We start from the raw sequence: 21,471 nt of genomic DNA on the forward strand, positions 1-21,471 counted from the left end.
GCGTTATAAACACAAGGAGTCCAGCGCGTGTGAGCAATGTCCTGGGGAGAAACATTCCTTAAATGTTAATCCATTGCTTTAACTTTTGTGCCTTCTTGTTCTTTCACAAAAGTAGGACTTGATATCAACCTAAAATTTCTTATTTTAATTTTTGAATTTAGTCTAATAATTCCTCAGAATAATCTTGAAAGTGATTACTCAGAAAATATGCTGAAGTCAAATTGGGAAATTCCAAACCGGGGTAGAATCAAACTAAAAATGAAAGTTTTACCTACCTGGATAAATAGACTGTTCAAATGGGTATATATGCTGATTAAGAGAGATAAAACAAATATATGAATTGCTGTTCACCCCTCCTGCTCATACCTGTGAGATTTCACTGTATTCGTTTTTATTTAACTGATTTAAGGCCTGATAATTGTGATCCCATTGTTAATCTCATTGTTAATCTCATGTGATCTCATTGTTAATTGTGAATCAGTGGGTAAGTTAACTTCCGTTTTAAATACTTGTAGCAGGATATCTGAGGCACTTGTCACTGGAGCAGATGTTTCAGTCATTGGTTTTTCTTGCGCACCGTTGTGTAGGAAACCTGTGCTGTTCTGGGACATCCAAGGGAGGTGACCTGGGGTGGAACTTCCCTGGGCCACAACTGTATGGTCGAGTAACGTTCTTAAAGGAGATGGGGCTGGCAAGGATGCTATTTTAAAACAGCTTTTGACTTTTTATGGCTAGAGTATTGAATTCTAAGTTCAACATCTTTGCGTGCGGTCAGAAAAGAGAAAGGCAACTGTTGTATGCTCGTACCTAGTTAAGCACCAGTAGGCAACTGATGTGTGTGTGGTATAGCATGTGGGCTGTGCAAGGGTGACATACCATTACTGCAACACCTTATCACTGCATGAGCTGGAAAGCTGAATGTTGCCATCCAGCTTTTGCTGTGGACTGAGTCTGGGAATCCAGGCGCAAGCTAAGAATTGCCTATTTAGTATTTTACGGCATTAATATCTAACAATATGTTAGCCTAATTATTGCAGTGTGTGAGATGAGAGCAACAATACACTGCAGTCACATCGCCAGTTTGCTTGGTCGTTGCTCACAGGTGAATTATCGGAGTGTTAAATCAGAGTCTTTGGAACATTCGCAATCTGTGGCCTGAATGTTTCAGTTGGGGACACACAAATGTAATTGCAGTTGCTTTTTTTATAAATTAGCCTAGATCTGTTTTTTACATGCTTCCGTGTTCAAAATATTTTGCAAACCGCTTAATTTCTGCATCACATTCTTAGAAGTTGGAGGAAGGTAAATATTATTGTCCCAGGTTTCCTGGCAGGAGCAGAACCACAGCGCTTGCTGGAGGCGGCAGTGATCTGAGCAGCGCTGATCAAAGGGCGCGTGTGCCGCAGCGGCCGCGTGTGAGGGGACCGGCACTGGCTCTGGTGGGACAGCCCAGGAGCCACAACCCTTGGAACGAGACAGTGCCTTAAATTTGCTCTAAATACTCCGTACTGAATAGCGTTGTGCTGGGGAATGGAAGTTCTGCTAATGGGTGGTGCTGTAGTGTAGAGTCTTGGATCTGGGCAGGAACAGCCCCAGGTTCCATTGTAAGTTGGGGAGCAACCTGTTGGAGACCAGTGCAGGGAAAGGGACCTGGGGGTCCTGGGGACAGCAGGGTGACCATGAGCCAGCACTGGGCCCTTGTGGCCAGGAAGCCAATGGTACCTGGGGTGGGTTAGAAGGGGGTGGTCAGTAGGTCAGAGAGGTTCTCCTGCCCCTCTGCTCTGCTCTGGGGAGACCACACCTGGAATATTGTGTCCAGTTGTGGCCCCTCAGTTCCAGCAGGACAGGGAACTGCTGCAGAGAGTCCAGCGCAGCCACCAAGATGCTGAAGGGAGTGGAGCATCTCCCGTGTGAGGAAAGGCTGAGGGAGCTCAGGCTCTGGAGCTGGACAAGAGGAGACTGAGGGGGGACTCATTCCTGGGGATCAATATGGAAAGGGGGAGTGTCAGGAGGATGGAGCCAGGCTCTTCTGGTGACAACCAGGGACAGGACAAGGGGCAATGGGTGCAAACTGGAACACAGGAGGTTCCACTGAAAGGTGAGAAGCAACTTGTTGGGGGTGAGGGTGGCAGAGCCTGGCCCAGGCTGCCCAGGGAGGTTGTGGAGTCTCCTTCTGTGCAGACATTCCAACCCGCCTGGACACCTTCCTGTGTAACCTCATCTGGGTGTTCCTGCTCCACGGGGGGTTTGCACTGGATGAGCTTTCCAGGGCCCTTCCAACTCCTGACATTCTGGGATTCTGTTCCATCACTGTGAGCAATTTGTGTTCTGTATAACCTCATACCCTGTACTATTCTATAGGAGCGTGTTGCACTCATAGGAATTAAATGGTTCTTTTTATTACTGGGATCAGTTAGCTGGTGTAGGTGGCACTTTATTATTTCCCCAATGATATCATGGAATATTCTGTGAAGATTAGTTATTTTTTTTTAAAAATCATTTTATAGTGAACACTAGAAAGAAACAGAGGAAATAAGCTTGTTGTCACACATATAGCCACAAAAAACCAGATTGTGATAAAATAATGTCCACTAAATGAGGCAGTGCCCTTGTGGAGAAATAAAAAATGTGTGCATGTTATTAAATGCAGCATGAAAATTGATATCCACAAAATGACCGAATTGAAACAATGCTGAAATGAACATAATTTGCTTATCTGTATATCTGACTTCGAATTACTATCATATAGTGTTCTTTGTAGATAATAACTATAATTAAATTAATCAATAAACAGATCTCACCATATTTATCTGGTCTGACCTTGGCAGCAAAATGAAAGGACAGTTCAGAGGAACTGCATTTAGTAAATAAAAGCTCGTGTGTATGTTGTTCCTTTAGTACAGACACCTAACTCTTTAGCGTTAGATTTAGAGGTACACGTGGTACGGCTGATGGACCCTTAGATATGATTGTATAACATACATGAAAACAGCTCTGTGGTTGGAAAAATAACAGGAAACAAGTTACAGAGAATAGCAGTTTGAGACTTTAATAACAAGTAGAAATGTATAGGCAGGGGTAGGTTAAGTTATGGAAATGAGGTATAGTGCTTTTCACTCCAGATTATGAAGAGAAACTGATGCAGACTGGGTGCATTTAGTGAGAGCCTGACTGTGTGCTGAACGATCAGGTTTTGCCCAAATGAAGTGTCTGCAGTTCTAGCAGTTGGGATCCACTCCCCTGCCATCGCGGGAAGAGCCGATTCACTGCTGATGGAACAGAAGGGGTGGAAAGGAAATAGGATGTGGAGTCTTCAGTCTGTCCCAGGCTCAGATCAATGAAATATGAAAATCAAACTAGTTTCTGATTGACATGCTGCGGCGGGTAGTGTGTGTCTAATAATTTTGGGAGTATATAGAGATTAAGGTTTGTGCTGTGTTTCAATCTTGCTATACAGAGAGAGAAAAGGTGGGAAAATGCAGAAAGTCAACTCCTAGACAGACAATATTGATAAGGTTTCCTGCTTTGTGAAAATTCACCTGTACTTTAAGACAGAGGCTGAATCCCACAGGTGATATTGGCTGATACTGGAGCAAATGGAGCCGCCTTCTCTCCAAGATACTGCAGGACAAGCTGTGCTTTCGGTACTATTGCTCCACAGACTAACTTTTATTTCAGGACATCAGGGCAACCAAATGACTGAGAGTCAGGTCTGGAATTCTCCTGTTCCTCTTGCTCCTGGTTGATGTGTTGTTGGATACCTGGTAGTGAGTTCCAGGGCTGGGCTGATCGATGGTAACAATTAATGGAAAGATTAATTGCCTTCTCAGATTAAAACCGAATGTGCAGTGTAAATTATTCTGGCAATGAAGGTGTCAATGAGAGCTTGAAACAGGTAAAGCTTCAAAGAAATTAAATTGATGCTCTTGGGTGTTTCAACTTGTGATTGGGTGAGCTGGAGCCATTGACTTTGTATTCCATGGATACTGAAAGTCTGAGACATGTAAAATAGACATGGATGTGTAAAATTGACTTAATTTCTACTTATTCTGGAATAAGACCTGTCAGAGTTGCGTAATAGGCATAAACATATAGAGTTGTCTGTCATGTTCTTCCAGAAATCTTTCAACAAAGAGACATTGAAACTCAGAGTTCATGGGCATATGATCCCCTGTAAAGAGACCACCTGCTTGCTTGATATGAGCACTTAATTTTAGATTAAAAATACCAACTGGTTTAATTCAATAACAGAGTAAAATCTGGCTTTGATTTAGAAATTTAGACTGTAATATAAGATTTAATCCTGTAGATTAAACAAAAAGTAAAGCTCAGCTTTTTAATGAGCTCTAGCAGAAGTAGATTAACATTTTTTACTCTTGTTCATGCTTCTTCCTACTTGCAGCATTTCCAGCTAGATTTGATTCTACACCAGACAGTCCATTTTAAGTGTGATTTGTCTGTTTCTCTTCCCCTGCCTGGTATCACTGAGCAGTGTAAGGAGGACATGCACTCTAAAGGGCTTGAGGTTGTCAAAGAGCTTTGGAAAATTTGGAAATACCTTCCATGAAAAATTAAATTCAAGTACAAATTATCTTGTGGATACTCTAGGATTGTCAGTTTTCTGTGATATTTGGAAGAAGCAACAAGAAGAGAATTTTGAGCTGGTAGCACTCCTGTTCCAAAGAAGATGCTTAGTCAGCAGTAAAAATGACTATGAGATCACTTGAAAAAAAGATGAAAATGGGTTTATACAGTTTAGCTAAATGGTCATTTTATGACAAGTTGTGGTCTGAGGAGAACAGAATGACCTTTCTTCTGGTCTGAAAGTGACAGATGCTGGTAGAAAACTGTGTGGTCTGAGTGACCCGTCGTACATTGAAATAAAACCAAGGAAGGGAAGATGTCCCAACAGTGAGGCCTGTCAGAACCGTTGAATTACTACAACACCAATATTTGATTGATTTAAGAGTCTCGGTGCCAGGCTTCAGGAATCACTTCCACAATATACCTGAAAAGTCCCACTGCTGCCAATAATTGATGTGAAAAGCGGCAAAGGACATAGAATGGATTTCTGCCAGTAAGGTGGGATAGCTAGAGCTAAGCTTACGGTTTTCAGCCAGGCTTTCATTTGCAGCATACCAATAGTTTTGGGCTAAAGATGGATTAATGTGTGGCATCCGTGCCCCACGAGCAGCGCAGGAGAGAAGCAAGTGGCTGGAGGGGGTTTGTTCTCCCCCTCGCTGCATTTATTGGCCCCAATGAACGTTCCAGAGAGGAAACCAGATGTGAGCCAGGGATGACTTGAAAGGACAGGTAATTAATATCATCTGCCGTCACTTTCTTATCTCGATGGGCTGATGTTTCCAGCGCTGACCCGGGCTGGGGGGAAGCGCGACCTCCTCCATACAGAGGAGAGAGGTCGGAAGGCTCCGGAGCCTCCCCGAGTTCTGCTCTGTCCGTGGGGTGCAGGCGTTTGAATTGGGGGGGTGCCCATGAACACTCCCTTGCCGCAGTCTGTGTTCTAACAGCAAGCTCCTTTAACTGTCTTTTCACCAAGAAAAAGCATCAATGGTATTTTCGTATGTTGTGTTGCTTCCTCTCCTTAGTTTGCTTTTAATTTATTTTGTAATCAATGTCAAGTGCCTGACAATTTGTTGGAGAGGGAGGGAAGGCCTGCAGAAAAACAGCAGTATTTCCAATAGTTGATATATTAAAAAAAATAAATCACCTTTTGCACGTAATTATTTCTGGCATTTTGTCCATCATATTGTAATGAGCTTCTTCAGAGGAAATCGAAACAGCTTGTCTCTTTGAAAGCAGAGATGCAACTATTTTTTGGTGTGTTTGTTATCAAAACACAAGCTGTTTTTCCTTCCTCAGAGGACACCTCGCTGTACAATGGGAGAAACATCAAGAATTAAATTAGACAGCATCAAGTTCACATGAAAGAAAATACATTTCTTTAAACAGATTTTTTTTTAAGGGAGAGGGAAGATGCAGGGGTTTAGCAATCTGACTCTTTTCCAGCCTGTGCTACTTTCTCTGCGTTGCTGTGATAGTAAGGAACCAAATGGCAGATTTCACGATAACAGTCTAATTGTGAACAAGAGGCTTGAATTAACTGAAGTCATTTGGGAGGTCTTTGATAATTCCATATATTAGCAGGGTCTGGTACACTTTCTGGTTCCCTGCACGTTTCAGAACATATATCTGACTTTGATCATTTTACTACATTAAGCATAAATCACAGACTAATTTACTATTTGCTTTGAGTGGTTCTTCATATAAATCTTTGACGTTTTTTCAGAATCAGCGATGGAGTTTATTTTCTAACCCCGTGTACTGGAAAACACCATTTCCAGAGGCAGCAATTAGAGCAGAACCACTAAAAGTGTGGGGTGGAGCCCCCGATTGTCAAGGGCTTTAGATCATTTCAGAATCTCAGCTCGATGGCCACAGCAGTTGGTTTTTATGAGTGTGCACGTACCCGGATGTGATGATTGGGAATATCTTTATAAATAGGTTGTAACAGTTGTAAAATACATTTGCGTACTGAACCTCTGTTTCTAGCACAGCAGAACTGAAGTGCTGCATTGTTTTAATGCAATTAGTTGAAATCTCATCAAGGACATGTTCATTTAGAGGGCCTTTGCTCTGTGTCATCATTTACTTACAGGTCTTTTCATTAAACAATGAATGAGTTGCTCAAAATAAGAAGTAACTAGAAAAAAAGGTGCAAAAAGTGCCCAGACTTGCTTGTTTACCAGTGTGTTAGCAATTATTATTATTGTATACATAATTTGTTTGCCAAGACAAATTCTGTATTCCGAGCCTACTTGCTTGCTTTACTTATTATTGTCTTGATCTTTTCATAATCACCTTTTTTGCCATTGGTATTTTTGCAATGATTCCCTTTAAGTTTTCAGCATAAGGGTAGTATAATAACTAAATAAATGTGTCCTAATTAATGGAGAGTATATTATTGGTGGTGGCAGAAATAGCAGGCTGCCCCAGAAGGGCACCAGGCTGGATTCCCGGTTGAGATGCTCACGATCCGGGTTCACTTATTCAATCAGGGTGCAGTTTTCTTCTTTTGGAGCATCGACGAACCAGCATTTCAAGGAAAGCTTGAGGGCTTCAGTGATTAAACCCCAGTAAGACTGGGACTGCCTCAGGCGGTCTTCAGCTTCTTTAGATTATTTGGAAGCACCACTTGGAGCCATGAGAGCGAATCCTCCTGGTGATGGGAGGCAGGTCCTGCATCCGTCGGCCGTGGAACAGGCGCAGAGCAGAAAATGAAGAGTTGCTGAAGCTGCTTTAATTATGGAGAAGCTGGTTTGTATGTCTGGAAGTCAATGAAGTTAATGCGTTAGGCCTGAGCTTGATGCTGCGTCTTGGAATAGTTACCTGAGCTTTGGGATCACTTACTATTTAGCTTATATTGAAGACATGGAAGGGGGCAATGAGTAGGCAAAGCCTCTATTTCTAAAGGCAATAAGGACCATAATTTCAAAGGTGTTGAGGTATTTAAGGTTGCAAAGGTTACAAGACCAGGTAGTCAAGATGGTTAGCTACCAATTCGTGTGGAATCCTGTTGAAATTACTCTATGTTGGAAAGAGTTTGATGGGATACTTATGAAAATCTGCTGGAAACCCACTTAGAAGCTTTATGTGCTTTACAAAGGGCTACTGGGGTGGGCACTATTGACTTAAACCAGCTTCGGCAAGACTGCAGTCGCCAAGGTACACTTGGGTTTGTGGTTTGCTCTTATTAGAAGATGGAGATATTTACAGGCTTTTATTTTACTGTCAGACTGGATAGAGATTGTGGAAAAATGAGAAGAAAAATTCATAATGAACAAAACACCTGCTGAACCATGATAAAGAAATGTTTCACTTGCTACATCTCTGACCACGCTGATAATAATCCTACTAATATAAAAATAACATTGTGTTTTCAGTTAACACTTTAAAAAGTGAATTTACATACTCCCTTTTCAAAAGTTACTTTTGGGATGATTTTCAACCAAACAGACACAAATTTGAAAATACTTAGCTGGCAGTGAATGGGTATTTTTCATAATAAGAATATATGATGACAGTAAAAATTCGCTTTTTATTTCCTCCTTGCAGGTTTTTCCTTTGTAAATGTGTCTTTTTATGTAGTTACATACACATGTCAATTCATGCGTATTGATTAACTTTGCTCTTTGTAAACAACGAAATTATAGATATTGATGCTTCCTTATCGATTTACGGTTCTTTAAAACTTTTATAGTTAGGTTGAGTTTATTAAAAATCTCAAATGTGAATACTAGATAAGATATTTTAATGTATTTCTGTATGTGAGAAACGCATCTTTACGAGGATGTTTATGGTTAAGAACCTGAAACCTTCAAAAATCCCATCTATATATATGTATTTACATCCATCTAGTTTAGGTTTGCTTCCTTCAGTAATGAGTTTGGTTAGTACAAAGGTATCAAATACTGTGTAAAAAAGGGGAGAGGAGAATAAAAGTTAAAAAAATTGAACAGTGCTCCTTATTTCTTAATATAGCGTGTTAGAATGTGACGTATGAATGGTGTTAGCCACGTATCTTTTGAAACGTTGTGTTATGAATAGCTGACCACCGCATAGTTTGGGGCTAGAAAGCGGCACAGAGTGCAAAACTAATTCTGGCGTTTAAGGCAGATGTTTGGTTTAGTTTTGCTTTTGTGAGAACATTGAAAGAATCTGTGTGGTGTGTCTCGAAATGAAACATTTGGTATCAAAGTGTTTTTCTGGCAGATAAGCCAGTATTGCATAAACTCGTTCCTCAGGATCTGTTTTCAGCAAAAACAACTTCTGGCAGTCTCCAGCTTTTTATCTTTCCTGAAGGGAAACCTAAACTAAGCACACTGAGACCTTAAACCGAGCTTCTGATTCTTGTCTTTGGTCACCCCGAGCTCTTACAGAGTATCTGAGCTGTTGCCTCTGTTACTTTAGCATAGACCCAATTTATCGATGAGAGTGGTTTTGAGGCCCAGTATCCAGAAGTAAGAACCAGCATTAAATCTTTGCATACTCTGTGCTGCTCTATTTGGCCTTAAGACTCTTTTCCATCGATTAGGCAATATTACACTCTTTCTTCTGGGTACGCACACAGAAAACGTCTACGTGAATCCTGACTGAACCTTACACTTTTTAACATAGATTGTCTCCAGAGTCCCAGAGTTGCCTGGGAAAAGCATCTTTCATGGCCGACTGTTAAGCAAAAGCATCTTTGTTTTCTGTAAAAGCACCCCTGAGATCTGTATTATGCTAAAAGTAATGGAGGAGCTTTCTTTTTGCCAGTAATAATGCTATCAGCATCTTAATTGCATGAGCTAGGTTTTTAAAAATGTAAGGAAATAGCACAGCTAATGAATATTTGGAGGCTTTGCTTCAGAAGCAGAGAAGATCCTGTACATGGCAGCAGTTGGGTGCTTTCCTAATTGGTCTTATTAAAATCTGCGTGTTTTGAGGAGAGCGCTTTGCAGGTGGTCTGTTCGCACGGGAGCTCTCAGGTGCATCCTTCTCGTGTTTGGCAAGTCTGATGCTCAGAAAAAAATGGGCTGTGAACCGTAGTTCACGTGTATCAGCACTGAGTCCCAGGATGGAGCTTTTTCAGAATCATTCTTAGGACCCTGTCATATTTTTTCCTGTGTTTCCTCTTGCACTCCGCGTGGCTCTTCGTTTGCCTCAAGCACTAAATACTTGGGTTTGGGATGCTCTTCAGTTCAGGATTTTTATTGTTTTTCATATCCATTTGCCCCTCCGCCTTCTCAGTATTTTACTTTTAGGCCAGTTTTACAGTCTGTTAAGAACTGCCCCTTCTGATTCCTGAGTGTTCTGGCCTGTTCTTCACTTTATTTCACTGGTTCAGACATAGAGTGGCTTCAGTTGATTATCTGTTGGTTTTATCAACTTGATGAAGAATAACATTCTTCTGCCCTCCCTCCCCTAGTTGTTAAAGACAATAAATCATCATAAAGTTCTGAGGCTCACAGATGGAGGGGGACTGAGTGGCTGAGGTAACTGGTGCTATTCAAGGGCCTTTGGTGAAATACAAATATTTCCTGCTGAAGTGATTTAGTGATGAGCTGCTGCTTGGGTTCTTCTCTCCTTGTAGTTGTTTTCTCTCTAGTAATTTTCATTATGTATAGTGGTGCCACCTCTGTTGAATTTCAGGTTGTTGATTTTTAGACTTCCGCTTTACCAGTTTCGATTGTAACTCTTCTTTCCAGATTTTTTTTGCTTTTTTTTTCTTCTATCTTGCAAGTAAGTTGAAAATAATCAGCAGAACTAAGTAGAAGCTAATGGACTTCACATGGTAACCTTTGGATTGATAAGGCGTTGATGATAAGTCAGTTTTGCTCGTGGTATTTCTACGGTCTGGTCTGCATCTCCATCCCTTTCATTCCGTGTTTGTTGGCTCGGCAGTGGGGCCGTAGCCCTCAAGAACTTGAGTCCTCGCTGTGGATAGAGATGCCGGTGTTGAAACAACGCAGAGGCAGGAGGAGGAACCCAACACTGCTCACAGGCAAAGCTCATGCAGGTACATGAGGAATCAGCAGAACAGCCCTTCAGTTACACACACTGTCCCTGCGTCCCTTTGTTTGTCTGATGTCTATTCTTTGACTGTTGCTGCACTAATAGATTTTTCTGGCCATATTGCTGCCCACATCGTAGTTGTCACCACAGGAACTCCTCTGTTGGTGCCAGCATCTTCTGCAACCCCTCGTGTGTGTTCTAATGGCGTTGTTCTTACCCTTACCAGGACATGGCAGTTGTGGGGTCGGGCTGTCCTTGTATCTATGGAACTGATTACCTTGATGTTGTTCTTTGGAGGGTAGAAATCAGATCATTTTGACGCCTTTACAAATGAGTAATTCAGGTGACTAGTTAAGAAAATAGTGCACATTTAAAGAAAAGGCTGCATGTGTTCAAAGAGAGCGAGAGAAAATCCTGACAGCGGAGCCCAGTGTGCAGAGAGGGGGCTGAACATCCCACACAAAACCGGGTGAAACCGGGGGGAGAAAACCTGCTGGGGACCTGGCAAAGCCTGGGTGCCAGTGAGGACGAGAACAAGCTGGCTTCACCTGCACAAGTGTCTGTTTTGCCATGGAATGTTATGGGAACCCATTCAAATAACTGAAGTCTCAAGATCCCCTTAGTCTTGCAATCCTTTTACGCTGCGTTCTAGGAGCAAGCAGGAAAGTGGTCTTGCTCAATTTTCCTTCCTCCTTGTTATAGTTTCCTGCCTTGCTTTGTATGTGAGTGAAACTATTCCCAAGGGAATCGTATTTACAGTCTTTCCTGAAGGAGTTCACAGAGGAGTGTTTATAAGAATCTTTACTTGAGTAACAGGTTTTTTGTAATTAAAACAAATTTTTTCAGATTGAAACCCTTAAAGATTTTTCTGCACATGAAGCATTTAACAATAAACCCAGCATTTCTCTTTTACTCACTCTCACATGTGCAGACTCCCTTTCTTTCTCCGACTTTCAGTTATAGTATTTATTAATGATACAGTGGAGTTCTGTAAGATATTTTGAGCACAAAAGCCTGTGTTCAGCAAATTGTTATGACTAATACCGTATCCAGTTACCTGAACGTTGGAGGTATATTTTGTTGCATTGCCAAAGAAAGCATCTAATAATACTTCTAGGAACTTTAACTGTAGGATATAAAATGTGTGGTGTGTGTCTGTTCTTGGCAATAACTTTAGAGTGAAAACCAGATTTTAAGAAAATACGTATCACTTATTCTATGTCTGTGCCTGTTGTTTTTTCACCACAGGTTTGCAGTTCTTTCGTTGCAGTGAAATTCTATAAGTTCTGTTATAAAGCGATTAGCTGTTACATAATCATTCAAAGAGTACCGAAATATAGTTGAAACTTCTCATGATGTTTTAGATTATTACATATTGAGAGTGATGGGAGACTATGATGGGAGTAACAACCATATAAGTTAGTATTACTGCATATTTATGTAGTGTAACTGTATAAGAGTCTGAGTATTGGATGAACCTTAATAGCACAATATGGCTAGATCTGGTATTTAAAATTAGTGTTGCTTACACATGATCAAAAGGGTGCCTTTGTGGGAGGTGTTTCTGCTTCAGTCACAACTTTTGCTTGTCCATGGATTCATCGTATGGCTCCTTGGAATCAGCTTACTGCTCTGTGAAATGACAGTGATGATACCTACAACCAGGGATGCGTTTATCCCACAGCTGAGGCCCTGTGTTTGTGGCGGGCTGAGATTTAAGTGGCAAAGGGAAATGCATTTAGCAAAGAACCCAACTTGGGGGAAAATAGATTTGGATTACTTTGCAGAAACCATAAGTAGACCTTTTGGATTATAAGGAAAACTAGTACCAGCAGTTCTTAATGTGTCTAAAGGATTACGCTGTACTTATAAAACAGCAAAATTGCCACTTTCTAAGTTCATGAATGTCCTGTTTTTGTTAAAAGTTAAGACAACAATAGCAGGACTTTACACCATATGGGACCCCAGTGTTTGGTTATAACAAGAAAACGTTCCAAAGCTTTCTACCCGAGACTTGTAGACAACAAAGAGTCTTACACGGTGTTTAAAGTCAAGGTGGAGCAGCAGGCCCTATGGTGGAGGAGCAGCAGAGCACTGATACCTCTGGCAGAGGGATGTTCTCTAGGAGGTGCCGCTGACCCCTGCGTGGGTTGGGACAGTCCCAGCACAGACACAGGCTGGGTGGGAATAGATGGAGGGCGGCCCTGAGGAGGAGGGTTTGGGGTGTTGGTGGATGAGGAGCTCAACATGACCTGGCAATGTGTGACTGCAGCCCAGAAGGCCAGTCATATCCTGAGCTGCGTAAACAGGAGCGTGGGCAGCAGGGGGGGTGACTCTGCCCCTCTGGTGAGACCCCCCTGCAGTGCTGGTCCAGCTCTGGGTCCTCAGCACAGGACACACATGGACCTGTTGGAGAGGGGCCAGAGGAGCCACAGAAATGACCTGAGGCTGGAACAGCTCTGCTGGGAGGACAGGCTGAGAGAGTTGGGGTGTTCAGCTGGAGAAGAGAAGCTTTGGGGAGACCTTAGAGCAGCCTCCAGTACCTAAAGGGACCTACAGGAAAGATGGAGAGGGACTTTTTACAAGGGTGTGTAGTGATAGGACAAGGGCTAATGGCTTTAAACTGAAAGAGCGGAGATTCAAAGTAGATACAAGGAAGAAATTTTTTACAGAGAGTGTGGTGATTCACTGCGTTGCCTAGAGAGGTGGTAGATGAACCATCCCTGGAGACATCCCAGGCCAGGCTGGACGGGGCTCTGAGCAACCTGAGCTGGTGAAGATGTCCCTGCTCATGGCAGGGGGCACTGGGGGAGCTGGGAAGGGCCCTTCAACACAAACCATTCTATGAAATGATAGCAATGGCATGCATTAAACGAATCAGAAGCAACACCAATTGAAAGACAGCAGTACAAAATCACATCATCGGTTATCCTCTAATGCTAAATGAAAAGTCATCAAGCAAAGATAAAAAGCAATATTACTGCTGGGATTTATTTTCTTCCTCCAAACCAGCCCCAAGCAGCAGTGGTGCCACGTGCCAGAGAGTGTGCACTATGTAGAGGTGGATCAGCCCAAAGCTTTGCAACAGTGTCAGCTCTACCTTTCAGTATGGGATGCGTTTTCATGTGCCCAAAGAACAATAGGACTTCTGATCAAAGTTTAAATCATTCAAAAGGATCAATACTTTTGAAGGAGATAACTAAAAACGTGTGACTGGCTCTGGTTGCTTTTGTGTTAAGATCAAGATGAACTTTGTTTGACACCTCCCAATACAAGCTGTCAGATACTTATGTTTCTGACCACTTTAGGTGTGCTTCCCATAAACCAAACATACCATCCGGATTAGTTTGTGTTGGGTGCCTTTTCTGTCAAGTGCCAGATTATCATTTGCTTTTGTTAGTGGTTCAACCAAATCTTGTGCGGAGTAATGTTTCTGTCCCTAGGATATCATATCCCCCTCATCCTGTATCACTTTGTGGCATTTATAAATAACGTTATTTCTGTTTTCTGTCTTAGATTGCAAATACCACACTTCTCCAGAGCAATTTTTGACACCAGTTATCCTGATTTTTTTTGTCTTCTTGAGCCAAACAAATTTGCAAGTGTTAACATTTACCTTTGTAATGCGATACACCGACATAGTGTTTTATCCCCCGAGTGTCTATTTAATCTGTGTAGTGAAATTGTACACACATCTATGCTGTAGCCAGAGAATATTGTATTGCTTGCCTGTCTCTTGTTATCTTTCCAACAAAAACAAATGATATTCTGTCATTTGAATGAGATGACACAATCTGTAGCCAACTCATATTGTTTATTTGTTCTTTGTAATCTTAGACCTAAATGGATAAGGAATATAGTTTTTGAAAAATTGTGTAGTTTAGCATGTAACCTTTTATCCTCTTACTTAAGACACTTGTGTAGCTGGGACAAGCATTCTTTGCTTTCTGGTATTCAAACTTATGTATTAGAGATTGCCTTTTTCTATGTATTGCTAAACTTTCTCCTTTTGTGTTTCCGCTCCCTTTTCTCATCTTCTTTCTTCTTCTCCTTTTCCTGTTTCCCTTCTTTTCTCCCGAGGTCCTGAGCAAGTGGTGCCGGCAAACACAAAGTGCAGAATTAGGTTGCATAAACAGTAAGTCGATCAAAATTCCCTGCAGGAAAAGTAAATCTGATTTACTGATGTATTTATTGATTTTTCCCCAATTTTGGATCTGCCGGCTCTGCCAGATTTGTATTGCAGAGTTTATTTTTTCCCTTGGTTTTTGTGACTGTTGAACTGCAGGAGAAGATGGGGCTGACTAATTTGTATACATGCAAAGGACCCAGGCAGGTTTTATTTCCAAATTCAGTGTCTGAGACCTTACCAGTTGTATCTGTTACACCTTCCCATGGCGCTTGTGGGCGTCTGGCCCAGGTAAAACACGTTGGCCATTCTCAGTCACTGATTTAAACATTACTTGATATAAACCTCAGTCTAAGCCACTGACTTGTGATCAGAGCCTCTCCGTTACCTATGAGGAGCTCATCACAAATTGCTGCTTTTTCTGTTCTTGATGCTTTCCACATTTCCCACCGTGAAAAGAGCTTCATCTGCATCCTTTCCCTTATATGCTATTAAATGACTTTGGTAAATCTCTCTTTAAGAAACTTTATGCCCGAATAAATGTAATTGTATAAAATCTCCTAAAGGTTCTTCCTGTGCTGTTTTTTCAATGGTTCTGGCTTGGTTACCCTGTCTCTGAATTGAAGTGTTATACAGTAGAAACGCCCAAAAATGTTAACTGATGCTGAAGTATTAAGGGATAAAAAAAGACATTGATATTCTATGTTACATAGCTGGTTTACTATTGTATTCCATACTTCAGAGCTGGTTTACTATTATTAACAATCCCCAATTTGCAATTGGAAAGTCCCATGTTCTGTTACACTGTGCAATTCACATTCAAATAGCCTATAAGTGACAGTTTGTAGTAAGGGAGCTATAACTTGGTGCTGAAGTTGCAGTCAAAACATGTGTTTCCAATGTAACCACGGCAGGAAAAAGAAGTAAGGCAAGTTACTTAATTCATCTTCATAGGTGGTACTTTGTAAATGGAAATTGTGTGGCCTAATTGACATGGAAGAACAATTTTACACGTGGGTGGGACGATCTTTTCTATAATGAAATGATGCTTCTTTTCTGGTAATTCATAGCTAAATGGCTTCACTTTGGCTTTCAAAGGCACGTGTAATTTGATTTTAATTCACAAGGAATATGTGCAGTTCTTTAAAAGGTGGAACTGTTTCTGAGTCATCCACATCTTGGCACAGAAATACAGGCACTTCAGTCCAGTGCAAAGTAAGAGCTGTTGGTGAATGAAGAAAAGAAGAGCATCATCTTTTTGGTGTGTTGAGGTGTTTCCATCCCCGGGCTGGTGCAGCGCCCAGGGCTGGAGATGAGCTGGGGCTGGTTTAGGGGGTGATGGCAACAGCAGACACTGAAGCACCAGAAATATTTGACGCGCTTTGGATACGGGACGCCCCACAAAGCTCATAAAATCGTGAATTAAATTCTGTCAGCGCGGTCCCTTGTCTCTGCGCTTTGAGTTCCACTGTTGGGGCAGGTGCAGAATACAAAAAAACCCTGATGTGCGACATTTAATCTTCTTGTTATTTAATTTCACATACAAACGTACAATGCAATACAACAAATATTAAATGTGTATACTAAATCACATGAATTCAAACCTCCATTTATTTTATCAATTGCTTAAGCTTATTTGATCATAAGGGACAGGGAGACCAAACAGCTATAAAAGAGCTCCATTTTCTATCAACTGAACCAAATCCTCCTTTGATCTGTTAATCCCAAGTTTATAAGGTTAGGAGATAAGCAAGCGTAACTAAATTCCTTTTTCTTTTTGTCCACCTAATAGTCTATGAAGCAAAGCAAACATAATAAGCTTCTTTGCTGCTTTTCAGCCTCTTCTTGCTGAATAATTCAAAAAGTGCATTACAGGTTTTATGAGTACAACTGTACACACAAGCGATGTCCCGTGATTTTTTGCGTGCCTCAAATTTGCATGTATTATATTTATATTTTGCATTGGTGCCACAGAAGCTGCCTGCCCCCTCGCTCTTGGCTTTTCCAGAGGTCTTTGATGCTTGCTGGAGGAGAAGGCTTCTTTTGTCTCTGATAGCCCCGAGGCAGATCTAGGTTAGCAAGAAAGGTTTCAGGCTTGTGAAATGTCACAGTAATGGCTGTCTCTCTGCATTGAAATCCCGGCCCTCTGCTTTAGAGGAAAATGAATCGCATTCCCAGCAAGGGAAGGAGAGCTTTTGTTGGAGGAGACTGCTAGTCTGCTGCTTAAGAAGGGGATTTAATTTTCCCCTCCAGGCTTTTTGGCCAGCCCACTCCGCTTGCCCTGGTAGAACTCCAATATCACAGCAAAGAGAGAGCGATCAGCCATTAATCGTTGGGTGGACGGAGCGTTTAAAATACTGTATGGATTCAGGCAGGAGTAGATGGACAAAGCGCAAATGTGTAGCATTTTACTCTTGCGTTTTGGAGAAGCGTTCCTTGGTTCATTCGTTGTCGCTGAGCTGGCGTCACACGTGCTGCTTGTTGTTACCCCCTCTCAAAACTTACAGTGCGCAGAGAATTAAATGGAGGATTTATATCGCCTACAAAGTGCCCGCTTTACATTTCTCATGAAAGTGGGTGGATTACTCCAGATAAAAATGTAAGAACTGCAACATTAGCTCTGCAAGCAGAAAAACCTTATTGAAAGAATTCATTATGCTGCTGGTTTATATTTATGTTTATCTGTTTCATAAAGTATGGTTGATTAAATAGCTATTGTTGCATACATAATTAAATGTTGCTCTAGATAAATATATATTAGACTTTGATTACATTGGTATATAGAGAATGAAACTTTTTTTTCCTAAATGAATATAGATTCATTATTCTGTCAGATACGATTTTGGTAGAAAACAGAATTAAAGGGGTTTCCTATTCATTAAATAACATCATTAGCACGTCTGCTGGGGAGGGGTTAGAAAAAGTTTATCAAGACCTTTTTGCATTCAAGACCAATTTATTAAAACAAGAAGATGCTGTTGTTAGGCTGTGAATTGACCTGATTACTTCTAGTTCCCAGGTACTTCCAGTTCCTTGGGCTGGTAGATGTCATAGTTCCATTCAAAACTGGTATTTTTATGTTATATGAGGAAAAGTACATAATTTATTCAGTCATATACCTTTGGTTGAACTTGCCATTGAAGTGGCCGCCTCACGTTGGAGCCTGTGTCTGGGAAGATGTCCCCGTGTGGCCTTGGTGCACGTGTTTTCTTGGCGGGGAAAGCGAGACATCCTGAGATTATTTTCAGTTACTAAAGACATTGTTCCTTGGCCTAGCTAGTCCATACAAGAGGCATGCCATATGTGTCTTAATGATGATAAAATGGGCAGCCATATGGTTACGATTGTTGAGATTCAGAGAGTTGGTTCCTAGCTCTCCTGTGCTGCACTTGGGTCAGCTTTGGCATTAATGTGTTGGTTCCCTAACTCTAAAAAAAAGAAGGGTTAATGGCTTCTTAATCTCCATGGAGTTCTGTTTTCTGGATATATCATGAAAGAAGTAGATTTAAGGAGGAATTTAAGTGAATTTAGAGACGTAACCCTGTTTTCCACCTGAAAGGTTTCATATTAAGCCACACTCTCCAAACGCAGAGGCCAGAAATTTGCTATAAAAGAAAGAATGATTCAGATGATTCCAAACCCTAAGCTTTTAAGGAAAGTATCTACAATAATGAAACTCTCAAAGACGCTTTTGGCATTATTTTTCTCATTCGTGTGCAGATTTCTTGTTGAAGAAAACAGAATGAGGGGTGAGTTGTCCCCTTTTAATACTGCAGTCCTGTGAGCCATTTACCAGGGAATGCCGATTCATTTGAATGGAGTGTAGTAATCCAACATTCTCTCCGCTCTCCTGAATGAACAGAACTCAACGTGTGTCTCCTGAGGTTTGTGTTCCCCGACAATAGGTCTTTCCCATCTTTTAAAATCTTTAAATAAAAATAAGATCTTAAAAGAAGTTTGTAGATCATCTGTACGTGAGTTTTCTGATCCTTGACAATTACAGAATTTCAGACTTACCTGAGAAATGTTGCTGCTTCAGCAGCACAGGGTTTTGGTTGGTTGATGTGAATCTGAATGCCTAATAGCTCATAACAAAAAGTAAGGTTATTGTATTAAGGATATTGGGCTATTATTATTATTTTAATGTACTACTTTGTGTGTAGCTTTGAACACGTCCTGATGGAACAGGAACATCTGGTGTCCAGTTGTCTCCTGGGCAATGGCCCATTCTGCATGTCTGGGTATTTTCTCTTTCAGATGGCCTGTTTCGAGTAAATTGGGGAGGGAGGAATTCTTAAAATGTACATTTAATGAGGAAATCTGCCTGCTGAAGTCCTTGCAGTATAGGAAATTTGACCTGCTCTACTATAACACACTAATGCTAGTTTTCTTTAAATATTGCCTGCTATTATTTATTTTAGTTTTCTTCCATTTCAAAATCAGGAAACACTTTTTAAAAAACAAAAGCAAACCAGCTTATTCACCACTTAATTGTATTTTTCTACCTGTCTGTAACATTATTAAAAATGAACAGATACATTATTTCTCCATTTGTTTAGCTATTTTTTGAATAAAACTATTTTTGAATTCTACACAAGGACAGATCACTTGAGTTTCCCTCCATAAACTACTGGTGCATGTTATAAAGTCAGTAAGGGCTTTAATTGTTATATTCTTCAGAATTTAATGAATATTTCCTACTGTTATTTTCATTTGACCTTAAATAAGTAGTATACACTATAGTGCAGATTGTTGGAAAACATAAGTAGTTGTTCAAGAAGAGTGTGTTAGACAAATACCTGTCACTGTTTTAATACATCATTAATGAATTGCAAGTGGATGCTGGTTTTGCTTCAGGAGGTTGATTTCTTTTTCCATCATTGGGCTTGGTATTAACTTTGAAATAGGAATGATCTAAAACTGGCTTTTTAAGGTGTTGAATTGATTATTTATAAGTTTGGTTTAGTGTATTTTTTTTTTAAGTGTTAGTAAGTGGAAAGTGGTGTTTGAGATTTGTACATAATTTTAAAGAATGTTCCCATTTACCAAAAACTAAGTGTGTGGACTCTGCTTTGTAGCTCCTTATGTTAGAAAATACTATTTTTGTGTGAGCTTTGGAGAGTGTTAAGGTATAAGGCAAGGTGGCAATAAACCATGGCAGACGGTCCTTGTTATCCACTTTACCTCCCGCCACCCCTTCCTTTAGATTGGAAAGATGATAAGAAAGATAAGGGGAAAGGAAGAGAGACTTAGACTTCAGGTTGCAGAGTTTTAAAGGGTTTTACTAATGCTCCTAATAAATAGAGAATATGTACACAAAACATACCAAGCCGGTCTCAGGCGCTGGGTGCGGAGCTGCGTCACTGCGCAGCAGAGCTGGGGCTGCGGGGCTGGCGGCTCCAGCAGCTGCAGCTCCGGCCCCGGGAGTCCCGGGCGGGACTGCCCAGCAAAGCGGAGCCTGGCTGCAGGATGCGGGGCCTGAGGGCTGGGGATCACAGACAGACAGACAGACGGGGCCTCTGGATGCCGGCCGTGGGCCGAGAGAGCGTGACCCTGTGATCGCCCTCTTACATAGGGGTATGGCGATTATGGGATGGAAAACTTCCGCTGGTCAGTTCTAGTCACCTGTTCATCCACCCTCCTCAAACGCCCCCTCACAACGGAACGGGGGAAAACTTATCAGTCTTTCTTGGCTACCATAGTCATAGATCTAAACACGAGCTTCTTCAGCATTCCCTTGGTCTCTTATCAGCACCGAGTGCAGCATCTGAGGAAAAATATGCAGCTAAAACTCAGAGAAGTACAGCCAGCTAAAGAACTGAGCTGAAAGAGAAATCACTGAAAGAGAACCGGTCTTGTTTTTAACAAAACCAGGACAGAGAGTGAGACGGGCAGCGCGTTATCTGAGGAAATGTTCTCCTATCAATAAAATGCTCAGTACTAAAAGTGATTGCAATTGTGGGGAAAAATTTATTAGCTGATTAGAAATTATTAGCTCTATTAGCCTCCGATCACGGAGCTACACGAGGTGTGATATCAGCTCACAAATACTCAGATTAGACACTTATTTTTAGAACAGTGAGCTCGGTACAGTAAACCTGGGTTTCTTATAATAGCGTTCCTGAGATAATGATGGGATGGAGGTGAGCTGAAATGTATTTGAGTCAATAAAGAGATTTCCAGAGGTTTCAGCGCCTTCTGGATGAGGATCATCAACTATTAAGTACAAGTGAAACACAGTCAAGAGTTTTTCCTGGCATAGAAATCCTAGAATTAAAGCAAACAAAAAATTAGAGGAAACGGCCATTATATGTGTTCATTTTGAATAATTCCCCTAGTACTCTGAAAAACTGCTCACCCATAGCAATTGCATGTAATTGCAGAACATGGGTGCTGAGCAGCTGTCACATTATTTAATTGAATAGGGAAAAAAACATCCCAAATATTTGGTTTTTGAAGTGAACAATGACATCGGTGTAGTTGCTGTGAAATGCCCTAGGGTGCATCAAGTTTTGGGCTTGTTGGTTTTTATTTAATCGTATGTCCCCACATTTCCATATTTAAGAATAAGGAGTGAAATTTCAAGCAGCATTCGAATGGTTGATACTTGTAATAGAAAATAATAGCTGGTTAAAACCAGCTTCAAATCTTGTATGGATCAAAAAAGCAGAAAATCTGATATCTGCAAGATGTTCCACATCGTGTCTGTGAACAGCTGATGATTTTTGGCATGATTTAGTTCCATGGTTTAGATAATGGTCCTGGGATGC

The 21,471-nt window shown here is 41.2% G+C and overlaps 1 protein-coding gene and 1 long non-coding RNA gene across 2 annotated transcripts in view; one reads left to right on the forward strand and one right to left on the reverse strand.

Annotated features, from left to right (window-relative positions):
• The window catches only part of NKD1 (NKD inhibitor of WNT signaling pathway 1), a 266,783-nt gene that overhangs the window by 43,715 nt on the left and 201,597 nt on the right, over window positions 1–21,471 (forward strand). The window lies entirely within an intron of this gene.
• Window positions 16,215–20,844, reverse strand: LOC135575331 (uncharacterized). The gene is made up of 2 exons (XR_010465877.1): window positions 20,028–20,844; window positions 16,215–18,627 (listed from the first exon to the last, which is right to left on the reverse strand). It is a non-coding gene; the product is annotated as an uncharacterized LOC135575331 (long non-coding RNA).

This window comes from Columba livia, chromosome 13 (assembly GCF_036013475.1).
Source record: "Columba livia isolate bColLiv1 breed racing homer chromosome 13, bColLiv1.pat.W.v2, whole genome shotgun sequence".
Lineage (NCBI taxonomy): Eukaryota > Metazoa > Chordata > Aves > Columbiformes > Columbidae > Columba > Columba livia.